This window comes from Hippocampus comes, unplaced genomic scaffold (assembly GCF_001891065.2).
Source record: "Hippocampus comes isolate QL1 unplaced genomic scaffold, H_comes_QL1_v1.1 scaffold293, whole genome shotgun sequence".
In the NCBI taxonomy this organism is placed as follows: Eukaryota; Metazoa; Chordata; class Actinopteri; order Syngnathiformes; family Syngnathidae; genus Hippocampus; species Hippocampus comes.
Genome location: NW_017806272.1, coordinates 252996 through 267045, shown reverse-complemented (window position 1 = coordinate 267045; position 14050 = coordinate 252996).

Below are 14050 nucleotides of genomic sequence, written 5' to 3'. Positions count from 1 at the left end.
GGGGGGGGGGGGGGGGGGGGGGGGGGGGGGAGAGAGAGAGAGAGAGAGAGAGAGAGAGAGAGAGAGAGAGAGAGAGAGAGAATGAAGTCAGGTAGCACTCAAGTCAGGGAGGAGAGAGAGAGAGCGTTGTGAGTCTAGCTGCAGGGCTAATATAAGAAAGGAGGTCCCAGTTAGTTCTCTGGCGACCCACTGAGGGTGCCCACCACCACCACCACCACAACATGCAAAGCTACAAGCTGTGCTGCACATGCTAATCTCATTAACCCAGGCCCGGTTTCACAGGCAGATTGCAGTCGAGAGGTTTGAATCAGCCTTCCAGACACAGAGGAGCAAAAAAAAAAAAAAAAAAAAAAAAAGATGAGCGAGAAGCAAGGAAAGTTGGGAGTGTCCGAGGAGAGTGCTGCTTTCCAAATCCTTGGCTCCTACACACCAGTGGGTTGCCAAAGAAACCCGTGCTGGACATGAGGGGAAGGGGAGAGAGGCTCGATGGGAGGAAAGCAAAGCGAGCGGGACGAGAGCAGTAGAAATAACCCTGTCAGCCTGATGAGAAATTCCAGCGCTCTTCCAGCAGGAATTAAATAAAAGGGACAGAGACAGGAAGCCAGATAAGATGTGACAAACACTGGAAAAAGAAGAGGCAAGAAAGAGAGCCCAAGGCAAATTGAGACCAATACTACTGGAGAACTGCACCCAGATCTAACTCTGTAACACAAATCCTTCAGGTTGGATGTGGTAGATCAGGGGTCCCCAGGTGTGGTAGATGATGTACAGAAAGGGACCCGACCATTTTTGATTTTGGCGTGGGGTGAAAAATGTGTGTGTCATTTCACTTTCTGCTCCGTGGAGAACAGTGGAAGGCATTTGCAACAGCTGGACAGAACTCTACGATTTGAAATCTGGGAGATGAATGAGGTTCAGAGTGGCAAATTCATATTTTCACACCCAATGTGCCGCTTGCACGCACAGTACACGAGTTTGAGAAAATCGGTGTTCTGGTATTGTCTCCACTATGTGACGTTACAGCTCAAAGCGCTCAAAACAATTACACTCTGCCCTTTTGCTTCTGTCCTGTGAGTCGATGCCACTAATTCTGGTCGGTGTCATGTGAAAGCACGAGCCGATCCCAGCGGACTGAAATCAAGAAGCGGACTTCACCCCGGATTATTTCCCAGTGGCTCTCAAGGCACATAATAAGAACGTCCATCCACACCTACGGTCACTGAGTGGGAATTAAGGAATTCATCACACACAGGCAGCGTGAAAGACATGTGAACCACGAGATTATCCGTGACCAATCTGCAAACCGAAAACGTCAAAAGCCATCCAGCAACATTTGGCTCAAGCACCGAAATGTACCTAAATTTCCCCCCAGCTCCCCGTTTTTGACACTCAAAAGTCCTCCTCAAAGCACACATGAACCAATCATTCCGATCGGACAGAGCCACGTACTCGAGAAACCCTTTTCCTATTCGGATCATCGCACCCGCGAATGCCAAAATGCACCCATGAAAACTTGCAGACATACACGCGTCCACGTCCGGGCGTCAGTGACGCGCTTATCGTCCGCGCTGAGAAGGCCTCAACAAGGAGCCTGGCATGAAGCCCGACGTGGTTATTCTGATGCTGACGGGAAAACAAGTGCGGTCTATCTTATCTATCTGCGGCATACGCAGTAACCCCGTCACCATGAGCTAGGTCATTCATGACTGCCGGGATAATATATTCAACTCCCTGGACAAATTACAGCATCAGCAGTTTTAAAGGACAATTTAAAATCAGGTGAAAAAAAAATCAACAAAACCCACCATGGTAGACGGGCTACATGAGGAATTTAATATGAAGCCCAGCAGACAGTCGGGGTTGAGAACACGAAAAGGGATGACATGTTTAGGTCTGCCGAGATGAGCTCATCGACTAGCACGTAAACACGCTGACACAGACAGACGCTCCAAAGCGAGCGTTTTGAAAGGTGGGACACAAATGCTGCCATCCGGAACGCTATCATCACCTCTGCACCTCCAACCATGTTAACACCTGCCTGGATGTATGGATGTATGTATGTCTTACTCATTGGGGTAATGTTTGTTTCTTTGACTCATCTGTCAAAGATGAGATCAGCCCCGTAAAAAAAAAAAGCCTGATGGTTACTACCCTGTTATTAGCAACGATGAGCCTCAACTGCTGAGAATAGGCAAGACCTTACAGGTTACTCTCCAATGAGGCAACGCTTCTCTGTGTCTGAAACCTTGGTGGGGAATTGCAGAGTCAGGTCAAGCAATAGAGCGAAATGATGAAAGGGAATTAAAAGAAAAAAAAAATCATGATTAAAGCGATTTGATTTTCCTGGCAACGATTCAAGGCGAACATTACAGCTCAATAAAAGAAAGCAAGATGGGTCAAAAGGTCAGTGACAAAGAAAGCCGCACTCCTGTTGAGGGGGGATTGATTCCAGGATGCTGTATCTATTCAGGAATACATTGATTACTGGGCCCAGACCTTTGTTCTTCCCACTCTCTGCGATAACATTTTGTCAATCTGAAATTATAACGGATCATTGAAAACCAGGATTGTATGAATACGCTCGTGCATTTCAACTGGATCTTACCAGTACAGTAAATGTACATATTGAGGCTTCCCCAAATACAAAACGATCCCTGTGCAGTAAAATACAATTTCACGTGTATGGAAAAAAAACAAACAAAAAAAGGGAATCTGCATCATTAAAGCAAAACAACGAAATGCACTTCTTAAGTACCGCAAGAGAACTACGAGTGTGTAATAGGCGAAAAAGGGTAATTTGTTGCTTCATTATTTCGAGCAACAAAGTTTCCCTTGCATATCAAATCCTATCAGCTGATCACAATTGTGATATGAAACAGCACCGAGAACCAGACAAGCATAACAGAGTTGTTCCTCTCCACTAATCACCTCCCCAGATGTTCGGTCAACTACAGTGGATGATTTCAGCCTGGACATGCTCACATGTGCGGCCGGTCATTATTAGATAAACACTTGCAGACAATTATTTTTTGTCCATACTTGCAGACAATTATTTTTGCCCATTATTTTTGAACTCTGCAAGACTCTTAAGTACTGTCCAAGGCCTTACCTGCAGCTGAAGCAGCCTCCAACAGAGCTCAAATCTGAGGTCAACGTCGGGGACAGACAGTCCAGTCGAAGCCCCAAAGGACTATTAGTGGCTCATCATAAATCACCACTAATTCGATAAACGAGGGCTGGTGGGTTTTAAATAAATGAAAAGACGACGCGGCGAGGTAAATATGTACTTAAGACCACCACGTGAGGCGACCAGGATTATAGGCCTTCGGACAAGATTTTCAATGCAAACCTAAACTGCTTTGCAGACGGCTAAGACAAAGCGGACCCGGTCTCTGTGGACAAGTCGCTCTGTATTGAAAGACAATTTGAATACTTGCTTGAACGGTGTCACGTGATCACAAATATATCAAGAAATATCGTTTTGGGAATACAATGCAAAGCTTTGTGAACCAACGGGACCTCACACTGAAATAATAACAGACTATACAATCAGAAGCTCACATTTCTGATGAGTCAGCTTTGCTCCTGGCCCAATAAGGAAATAAAATGCGGTGGAGGTGAGTCAGTTAAACCACGGCGACTCCACAATCACTAGCTGAGAAAAGGGGATGGCGTCACAGCCGGTCGAGCTGTGACGATGTGTAACTGAAGACTATCACAACATCGTGCCGCACACTGCCTTACCCTCCAGTCTAGACCAGCTGACAACCCCCCTACCCCCACCCCCACCCCATACCTCAAAATCAGGTCGTCAAACTACGTTAGTAAACCAGGGCTCGTGTATATTTGGGCCGTGATGTAAAAATAAACCGGCCATCAGGATGACTCCAATTAAATCCTGCAAATGTCCAAGTTCATTAGACATTCATAAATAAAGACGCAAAGGGAATAAAAAAAGGCAGGATATTTGTTTTTTTTCGTCTCGTTTCCACATTTTGACTCGTCGGCTTCATCACTTTGCTCAACACTCCTGAGAATATCAGCGACGAGGCGAAGCGCTCGAAAATTGGATGGAAAAACTTAGGGGAATGTTTGGTGTGTGTGTTGCTGTGCTCGGCAGCACTCTATTTCTGTCGGTGTTCTGACAGGGTAGGAGCAGGTGCGGCACAATGAACAACTGGAGACCGAGCACAGAGTGAGTCACATTAAGAGATTCCCCCGTCTGACACAAACTGACTTTTTTTTTTCTTCTCAACTGACATCCAAAATGAACACAGCTTGGAACAGGGATCCAGAACACCTTAACACGTGACCAATTACAATTATACTCGAAAATATTTCCCTTTAGCTGAAAAAAAAAAGCATATTTTGGCAAAATTATTTTTTCTTAGAATTTAGAACGACACTTCCTTTTTTTCCAATCACCTGAAATAGTTTACTCGAGATCCTTCTGCCAATGCAAGTATTGATATTCAATTGACACATAAAAGGGTGAAGAACAACACGGTTAAATTTTTACAACAAACGCATCAAAACGCCCTTCGCCCAGAAACGACTGTTTGACAATTAATTAAAATAGCTTCCAGCATTTTCCTCAATGGCGATCGGCAGCCCAATAAAAACTGACCCGTGACCCATTTAGGGAATTTAACTCTAAATTTGAGGGGGGTGGGGGATAATTTCAAAGCTTTTATCCTGGCAACATAATCACAATCAACACTTCTAGTGAGCCAAAAGTTGTGACTGAAACACAGCGTTGCCCCACAAAATATAAAAGCCACATACCTTCGTGATCTTCTTAGACAGTCATTCTATATAAAGTTCAAAAGATTCAGGCTGAATGTTCAAAGTTGTTCCTGTTTTAGGTAGGCAGGAGAAGATTAGAGATCTGGAGACGTGTGGAACGAGACTACTGGGACATAGAAGATGGACCGACGGGTCAACTTGTCATTGCAATAACACCCCCACCCCCACTTTCCATCTACGACCCTCCTTTAGGGGGGTGCATGTGTCGTGGATACATCTCCAGCAGGCATGAATCCAATGGAGGGTGCGGGGGTGATAAATTTAGAGCGGTGCTTTCCCACTTCATCAACACTGAGTCAGATCAATCAGATGACTAGCACAACAAGTGGCAGTCATATCTGACAGATAGTGGACCGCAAGAGAAAAAAAAAAAAAAACAACAAGCTCGCTTATGTTTGGAGTTCTGCGTCCTTTGTGTGTCAAGTGTCATTTTCATCAATTGTTTGGTTCAGTTACAAAGCCCTTAAATCTCTGTGCTCGGTGTCATGAAATGGAAAAAAAACATCCAGCAAACATTACCATCTAGTGTTTCCAGATGGTATGAGCACAACAATCCCTGCTCCTGTCATGCTTTCTTGATCAAACATTTTTAAAAGCAAGGCAAATTTTTAACAGCGGCAGGGTAAAAGTCACGCTGGCTTCCAATCTCACAGTATCTCCAGTAAATCAATACAGCGGCGGGCATGTGTACGCTGCTCCCAAAAAGGTCAAACTTCACCTCTTCTTCGCTGCCCTGTCTCAATTAGCCCAACAAAACTAATTCGCGCAAACTGTTCGCTCCCCATAATGCATCCTGACCGACCAGATGTGCCAGTGTTTTCCATCAGCTTATTTCACTTGCAATACACTCCTCGGTCCGCTCTTTTACAAACTTGACTGAGCGCAAATCAGGTCCACAAATCCGCATTCGAGGAAGGAAAAGAAGAAACCATTTTTAAATTGGGTGGCCACAAATTGAGAGTGGAAAAGACAAGTACAGTCGTGCTCGCGGTAAAGTGGTTCTTCAGGGTATGTTTACACAACAACAAACTTTTGAAAAAGTTTCACTGACTGATGATAATGTTGTCAAAACGATCACATTCACAGACCTGGAGGGGGGAAAAAAAAGTCAACCAAAAATACTGTAACAGGCATTATATGCAGATTAATTATTTTTTTTAATTTTTAGTGGGAAGATCTCACTTATCCGGATTTAGAATGTATTGCCTGATCACATGACATCAAATGTCCATTAGTAGTTGTTGCTTTGAACGAGGTCCACTCCAACCCAGCGCATGAAAAGCACTGAAAGAAAATTGATCCAAGTCCCCGCTGCAGCTCTCTACTGCTCACTGTCTCAGTTTAACCACACGTAAGCATGCGTGCGTTCGTGCGCTTGGCAACATTGACTATTGTGTCAGCGCAGCAGCTGTTTAGGTCTCCAATTTCCAACATCAAGGCAACAACACAAGCATCTACGGAACAGGGCCGTCAGAAGATCTTGTGCTAGATAATCATGTGAACAGCATGAGCCGCAGGTATCTATGCGGACAAGAATGTCGGCTCTTCATAGGGGAGGGGGTGTTTGTGTACTGACCTCTCCCCAGCTCACAGCGAGAAACTTGCAAATGAGGAGTGGAAGGGGCAAGCAGCAGAAAACTGTTGGGCAGCTGGATCCAGTTGCTCTAGGAGACCAACACTAACAATTAGAGAGATCTAGCAAGTGACTCCACCTATGTCAACTGACAGAAGCATCGGGTAAAATGTAATTGCAACATACGAGCATCACGACCGGCCACAAGCTTCGCGGCAACTATTGCGCTGTACTGAGAACCAACAACAACATCCACTCCAATAATCAAATTGTGAAATTATCTCTCTGACTGGGACAAAATGAAGCCTAAGTGTCTATTTTTCAATAACTTGATATACAGGACTATGTTTTGAATCTTTTTGGATATTAAAGTGGTGTTAATGTAGCATCCACTGGGTAATATATTAAACCAAGTCTACAGTCTGTTGCTGATTCACCTCATTTTTCACCAGCCCATTTAAGGCAAAATTAGTGTAGCTGTGTTTCTTAGCTCTATACAGCTTTAAATCTGTATCGAATCAGATTTAGGCCATGACCTCAGCAACTCTCCTCTAGTGCGTCGAAATGTTAAAACAAACCTGCATCTGCATATTCCAGACCTCGTTTGGCGTCTGCCACCAGCGAATAAATTAATAAATGAATAACAATGAAAATCATCTACTCTAAATGCCGATGTGTGTGTTGTTTCTTTCGGCTATATTCGTGCTCGTTTATTTGCATAAAGAAGTGACATACCGACAGCGCATAAATATTTGTTTTATTTGTCATATCACTGAGGCTTTAATTACATACGGTATGTATAGTAGCTTACGGCAGGGTGGGAAGTTCTTTAAAGTGACACATATGGAGAAAATAGAATGTGTCCCCACCAAAAAAAAAAAAAAAAAAAAACGATAACATTGTCCATGTAAATTTGCAGGTGGGCTTTGCTCACCCTTGTGGTCTCCCAAAAGAAGAGCATCTGCTTCCAATAGACCGTCAGCTTCCCACCTCCTCCTCCTCATGAAACCAAAGCTTCGGTTTTATGGAACGGGCCCCCAAAACAATGACGTAACACACTACGGACTTATGTAACAAACCCATTCTGGCACTTTCTCTCTCTGAACTTAGCGGGGAAAAACTAAATCAGCAGGGGCCACACTTAAGCCATTTCCACAGGAACATTTGGGCTGTTTCGAAACGAAATGTTTTCTGTAGTTGCAAATCAGACCTGCACCAGAGGCGGGAGAATCACTGAAAATGATCATTGTGTTTTACAAAATTGTTTTAGTCCAGCAATATTCATGAGAAATCATGTCACGGAATCGTAATGGGGTTGAGGTCAGGACTCGGATTGGGACACTCAAGAAGTTGCATTTAGTTCTGTTGAAGCCATTCAGTCGAGGGTGCTTCATTCCAAAAATCTTGTTGAATGTGGGAGTTATAGTACTTTGTTCTTCAATGATAGCAACGCGTCCAGGCCCTGAGGATGCAAAACAGTCCCGAGCACGATGCCCCCTCCACCAAACTTTTTGAGGGGAGTGATGAACAGCATCACACCACCCTTATTTGACAAAAACACCAAAGCTATAAATAAAGTCCAACTAACTGCTAAGCTATGCAGACCACTTATTTTGGTAGATTTTTACACTACCTGTTACACAGGAAGGAAGAGGGAAATGCATTGGTTGGTGCTGCACAATAGGTGGATGTATGCATGTGTGTATCTGAACTGTACAATTAAAATTGACAAGCATCTACAAAATTCTTATCTCGCCTCAATTCAGGCGTCAGTATATCATCATGTATACAGAGTGTCTCGATGGATGAACTTGCTATGGGATGCAGAATGTGACACCAACTTGCATTTTATGTCAAGAAGTGAGAGTTGTCAAGCTTCGCATTGAATCAACCGTGTTGATACAGCTTTCCTTCGTCTTCGTCGTCATCTGATAAACTGACAGCTTTCACAAGCTGTCAGTTTATTAGATGAGCCAGTTCATCTGATACGCACGATTTTTGAAATGACACCTGAGCATGCAATCAGGCTATTCTTTAAATAAAATGAGTTCGGTTTGCATTCGGGGAACCACCATCTTACTTCCTGTATATTCCGCTTTTAAGAAAAATTACACCTGTCCGAGAAGGGCAGGGTCACCTGCATAAATATATCATGCAGGTGACAGTCGTAATACGAAATGTCCAATTACCGCAATGAACAGCTCGCAGTGACTTGATCTTTTATTTATTTATTTCATTTTTAAAACCGGACAGAATAGTGAACTTCCCACAAACGCACGAGCACGATTCGTGTGTTTTTTTGTTTTTTTTTTTTTAGCAGCCGAATGAACCAGACTTTCGTGATTGCAAACTTTTCTCGGCCGCTTGTTTGAGCTCCGCTGCGGCGAAGAAACGTTTTGCACTGAAATGTTTTTAAAGCAAACAAACCAAAAGACATACCTACTTGTGGCCGTCTGTGTTGAATGAAGCACGTCAATGGGACGCCAGGCTAAACGACGAACGGCTAAAAACAAACTTTCGGAACATCCCGCTTGCACACGCACGTACAAAAATGAATACACGACCGCTGTCATTCACAACCAGCCAGCGCTTGTCATAAACTTAATCACGTGAATCAAGCTGCTGGTGGTGACCACATCAGCTTCTTGTGATTGATTTCAAAATAAAAGCATGTTTTCGTACAGAACTGTATTTTGCTTCTCGTGGATTCATTCGACCCCGCCAAGAAGCATGCGTCCAATTTTGATTGCTTATTATTATTTTCACTCCATTGCTGTAACTATAACAATGAATATGTTGACTTCTGCCCAATTACTATGTCTTTTTTAATAGCTTTAATGTTGAAGACAAGTTCACAACAGCCGGTTCAAAGATGTTGTTCATCTTGAGCTTTACATACTTCCTCTGCATTCTTCTTGTGACCAAAAAGCCAGAGTTTTTCTTTTTGTGGAGAAAAATTTCCTAATTGTCATATAGATGGGGAATTCACAGTGATAGAAGTAGTGGATGATTTTGTGGTTTCCACAAAGTGCTTTTGGGTAGCCTGTGAGAACATTTATATCCACTCTTATGGACAACGTCTAGTCTCCATTTCTGCTTTCATTAACTCACTTATGCTCCTCTGATATGGATGCTGCACAGATGCAAAGTAATGTAAAGTGTTTTCCTGTGCTGACTTACGACATAAGCCACAATGCAAATGTGCATTCAATTTCCTGTTTGCTCTAATGGTCGAGTAAACAGTCTGCATATCCTGTCCATTAAAAACAGAGTGAAGCCACGGATAAACATTCAATATGACCAGTGTTAGTGCCTCTCCAGTCTTTGTGACTTCATCACCTCATTTGTAAAGGGCAAAGTGGCATTTGAGGAGCTCCTCACTTCGTTTATGACAAGCACTTGAAATTGTCTGAGGCAGTTTTCACTGAAGCGGAAAAGTAAACGTTTGACCTTTGTTTGACTGGCTCGTCTCCCCTGCTTCTTGTTCACGTCGCCTTCTTTGAACCGTCTCCAGGGTGGTGTTTTCTTCAGATGGTGTTGTCGAGGGTAACGGACGAGGGGCGAGCAAATAATGTCAAAGAGTGGCTAGTGAGAATATTAGTGATGTGGAACTTAGCAGCAATACGCAAAAGTTAATTTGGAGCAGATGTAATGAATGCCATACATTTTAGTTCCTCCCTCATCCAACAGACGACCACTTTCGAAGCCACGCAGTGGAGTAAATATCCCCTCGCATGTAATCTGTTATGTGTGAAACAAAGATAAAGCGTGCTTTGTGTGCTGACAAAAGCCAGATCAACACAATGCTTTGTTGTTGCTCAACATTAATCGAATATATTCGGCAATGCTGAGAAGACTGACAGTTGTCGCTGAATTATGCATTCCATAAATACCAAAATTATGTGAGAAGTAAAGTGACAATTAGACACAGATGCAGTACTGACCGACAAAGGCACATCTGCTGTTCGCTACACGTTCTACGGTACTTTACTTTTCTCAGGGGGAAGAAAAAAAAATATGCCATCAGGCTGATGTAACATTTCAAGCAGGGTCGTGTGCCAAATGTGATGTGCCCAATTCAACCCGCATGTCTGTGGTTCTTCTCTAAAAGTACTCCACTAATGTCATCTCATGTACCATTTGTATGCATTTTATTTTCTTTGGCTCATCTGATAACTCCACTGGTATGTTTGAAATCAGGAAAGAAAGACATGATATCTCTGTCAAGATGCTGTCTTAGAAAATGGAGACATTTCAGATGAACCGGTACACGACACAGAGGGTAGAAATCCAGAAATAGCCTGCACAAGATTGTACACAACTGAGCACACAAAAAGTACCTCACCTTGCTTTTTTGTTATATACAGTACCACAATTCATTGTTCTGGAGGATCAAGAAGAGAACAGTACATAAGGACAGTTGCTAGCGGTTTGTCTCATTGCCGCATGCCAAATGAGTGTGCATTCTTGTCATTGGTGTGACCACTATAAACCCCAATAATGAGGTCAAACTGGCAGTGTTCTCCGGCGACTAACAAGACCTCTTTTGTATGCCATTGTTCTTCATAGCGCCGGGCTTTTCTCCAATGCCGTTTACCTTGTAACTTGTCTCTGCAGAGCCAATATTTCAGACCCTCATTACTTTTAATTGCATTTTGCGTGGCTACGTTTTACAGTAGCCAGTGCCGCCCCCCCCCCCACCACCACCACCTCCCTCCCTTTGTGTTTGCGTGATGAGGAAGATGACATGTGTGACAGCCAGTACTCATGACAGCGTTGCCCGAGAAGCTAACATGAGGGAAAAAAAAAAAAAAACAAGGCATTATTCATGTGCCAAATGATAGACTTGTTCAATATATCGCCATCAAGGCGGGAATTGACCTATAGCCGATCCATATAAAATGTCATCTACCATCCACGGACTATTTTAGTGACTATCCATAGAAGACTGCTCAATTCATTTGATGTGTTTGAAGTCCGCCAATTACATTTCAAATACCATTCATTGTGTGCGCAATGAGTTAATGGATGAGGCAAATGGACACTCGCAACATTTGGACACGCATGCGATCATGGTCGATGAAGCAGAGACAATTGGGATGTGCACAATGTTTTGTATGAGTGGAATATAGATTGATGGATTCATTTTTTTCAGCTATGATTTAGTCAAGGGTGTGTCAAGTGATATGGAGGTTTTTTTTTTTTTAGAATAATGACCTCCTCTGTTGGATGAGAATATTAGGAGGCCCAATTTGATTGAAGAACTGCTATTAAAAGGAATTCAACCATTAAAGGCACAGGAGATTCTCTGCTGCTTTCAGCCTTCGTGTGAGAAATTCTTTCAGCTTACATATCACGAGATGACCTCAGACAAATGGTTATACTCCCCGAATTTGATAATAACAGGTGTTAAAACAAACTTGTATTTTAAGGGAGGAGTCTATTTCAGGGATGATTTTTTTTTTTAATGATTATTATAATTTTTTTTTTTTTTTTAATTACAAGACTGTTTTTCTAGCCTTACTGAGAAGGTGATGACACAGTCACATCTGTGAGTGATTTGTCAAAGAACACTGAACATGAGATGGTTCGGGCGCTAGCCAATAAGAATGATGTAACAGTCACTCTTAATGAGGTCACATTTAACTGATTTGAGGAAGAACATCAGGACACACCAATGCGATCGGAACACATCTCATATATTCAAAAATCAAGAATCATCTTCAATTTTTCGATTTGAACGCTTTGTTTATGTTTTAGGGGGCATGTGATCCTGTTTATCTCACAATTCAAAACAGTTCCCAGGTGTTTTGATAACATGTCTTAAGATGTGGTTTTTTGTTTTTGTTTTTTTTTGTTTTGTTTAGTTTTTTGTCAAAACACTCCAATGATGACACACACGTCTATTTTGTGTCCTGTTGAATTTAGCCTGTGTTTCAAGGGTTGCAAAGGATGAAAACATGCACTTCACAATGCAGCACACAATATCAATTTCTTCAAAAGTATGACAACACAATTACAGTGACTCGCCGTGAGACGCTTTGTACAGTATTGCAGATATGTAAATGTCCGCTAAAGTTGCTTGTGTCCATGTCAGTGAGCTCCAAAACGGTCATTGTCAGTGTAGAGTGGCATTCGCTTGTCGTCGAACACAGGCCCACACAGCTCTCCCACTACTTTCACATCGTCTGTGGTCCACATTGTGCAAAAATAATGCGGAAATAAAAAGAAAGGATTGTTTGAAGGAAATACGCTGCCCTCGTGCTGCAACACAAGAGAGCAGAATGAGCTCAAGGCCTTCAAGCATTCGTTAGATCGATTGACAGATATCACGACAGACAATCGCAAGTCTTCTCCCACAAGAAATCTGTCGTAGTACTAGGGCTGACCTGCGAGAAGCAGCATGGTGCGACGGGAACTCCAGACTGTCCCAAAATGTGAAGAAAACATACAGAGATGAAGACCGGAACTGTATTCTTAACTGGGATGGCGGTCGTAACCTCTTCTCCTTTTCATTTTTACTGGAACCGTAGAAATCGACGAAGACGGTCATCATCGAGTAGAGAAAACATTGACGTTCCTAATCAACAGCCGTCTCTCTAAAATATACTAAAACACCAAGAAGAAAAAAAAAATGGTCAGAAAGGCCCACGTGGGTATTACATTCCCTTCTCAATGTTGGGTGATGGGTTGAGGCGTCAAGACCAAAAACATTCAAGCCTGACTAGATGTTGCCAAAACGTAAACGCCTGTAGTAGCGTATGATATTATCAAGGATGAACAACATAGAATCCATCTGCGTGTTACTCTTTTATGCCACAGGTCGATGAACAACATAGAATCCATCTGCGTGTTACTCTTCATGCCGCAGGTTTTCCCTCTCATCGATAATGAATGAATGACAGCTCAACGGCAAACAGGCCTCGTACTGTAGGTTGCCCACTGTTAGCCAGGCTGAATAATTCAAAACAGCCGATGACAGCAACGGCATCATGCGTTCCAGGTAATTCACTTTGTTCGCCATGCGCCGACATAACATAATTCAAAACAGCCGATGACAGCAACGGCATCATACGTTCTAGGTAATTCACTTTGTTCGCCATGCGCTGACAGAAGAGGGCGTTTGCTACAAAGCAGATGGCCACACATGGATTTAGAAAGTAACGTAGGTCCACTCGATTCTTCGGCACATGGCAGCTGCTATGCAGGATGAAGTGACTCAGCCGCCTGCTATTTCACTTGCTCATCAGGGTGGATTTTCCCAACGTGACAAAGTTTTTCGGTGGGCTCTGCCAAAGTACTGCAAGCAAATGATTACATGTGAGTTGCTGTGGGACTTTTTGTCCTGAAAAACAGGAAAGCGCTTCAGCTTTCTTCATTTCACTCAAGTTCAGTTGATGAATAATTATTTTTTTTAATGTATTATTTTTTAATTGGTCAGCCACTTTTAAACGGTTTACTCGGCAGTGGGTAACGTCAGCAACATGGCAGTTAATGTCAGCGTGTGGATCTGAGTTTTAGCCTAAAGTTGCTGCTTTGCGAGCGTTCTCATTTTGTATTTGTGCATTTGACTGTTTTTACAAGCCAATAAAGGACTGAGAGTGCAGTGGCAACTGTTCTATTTTTTTCACTTTACACAACCAGTGGAATTTCCAAAGCGCACTCGCAACT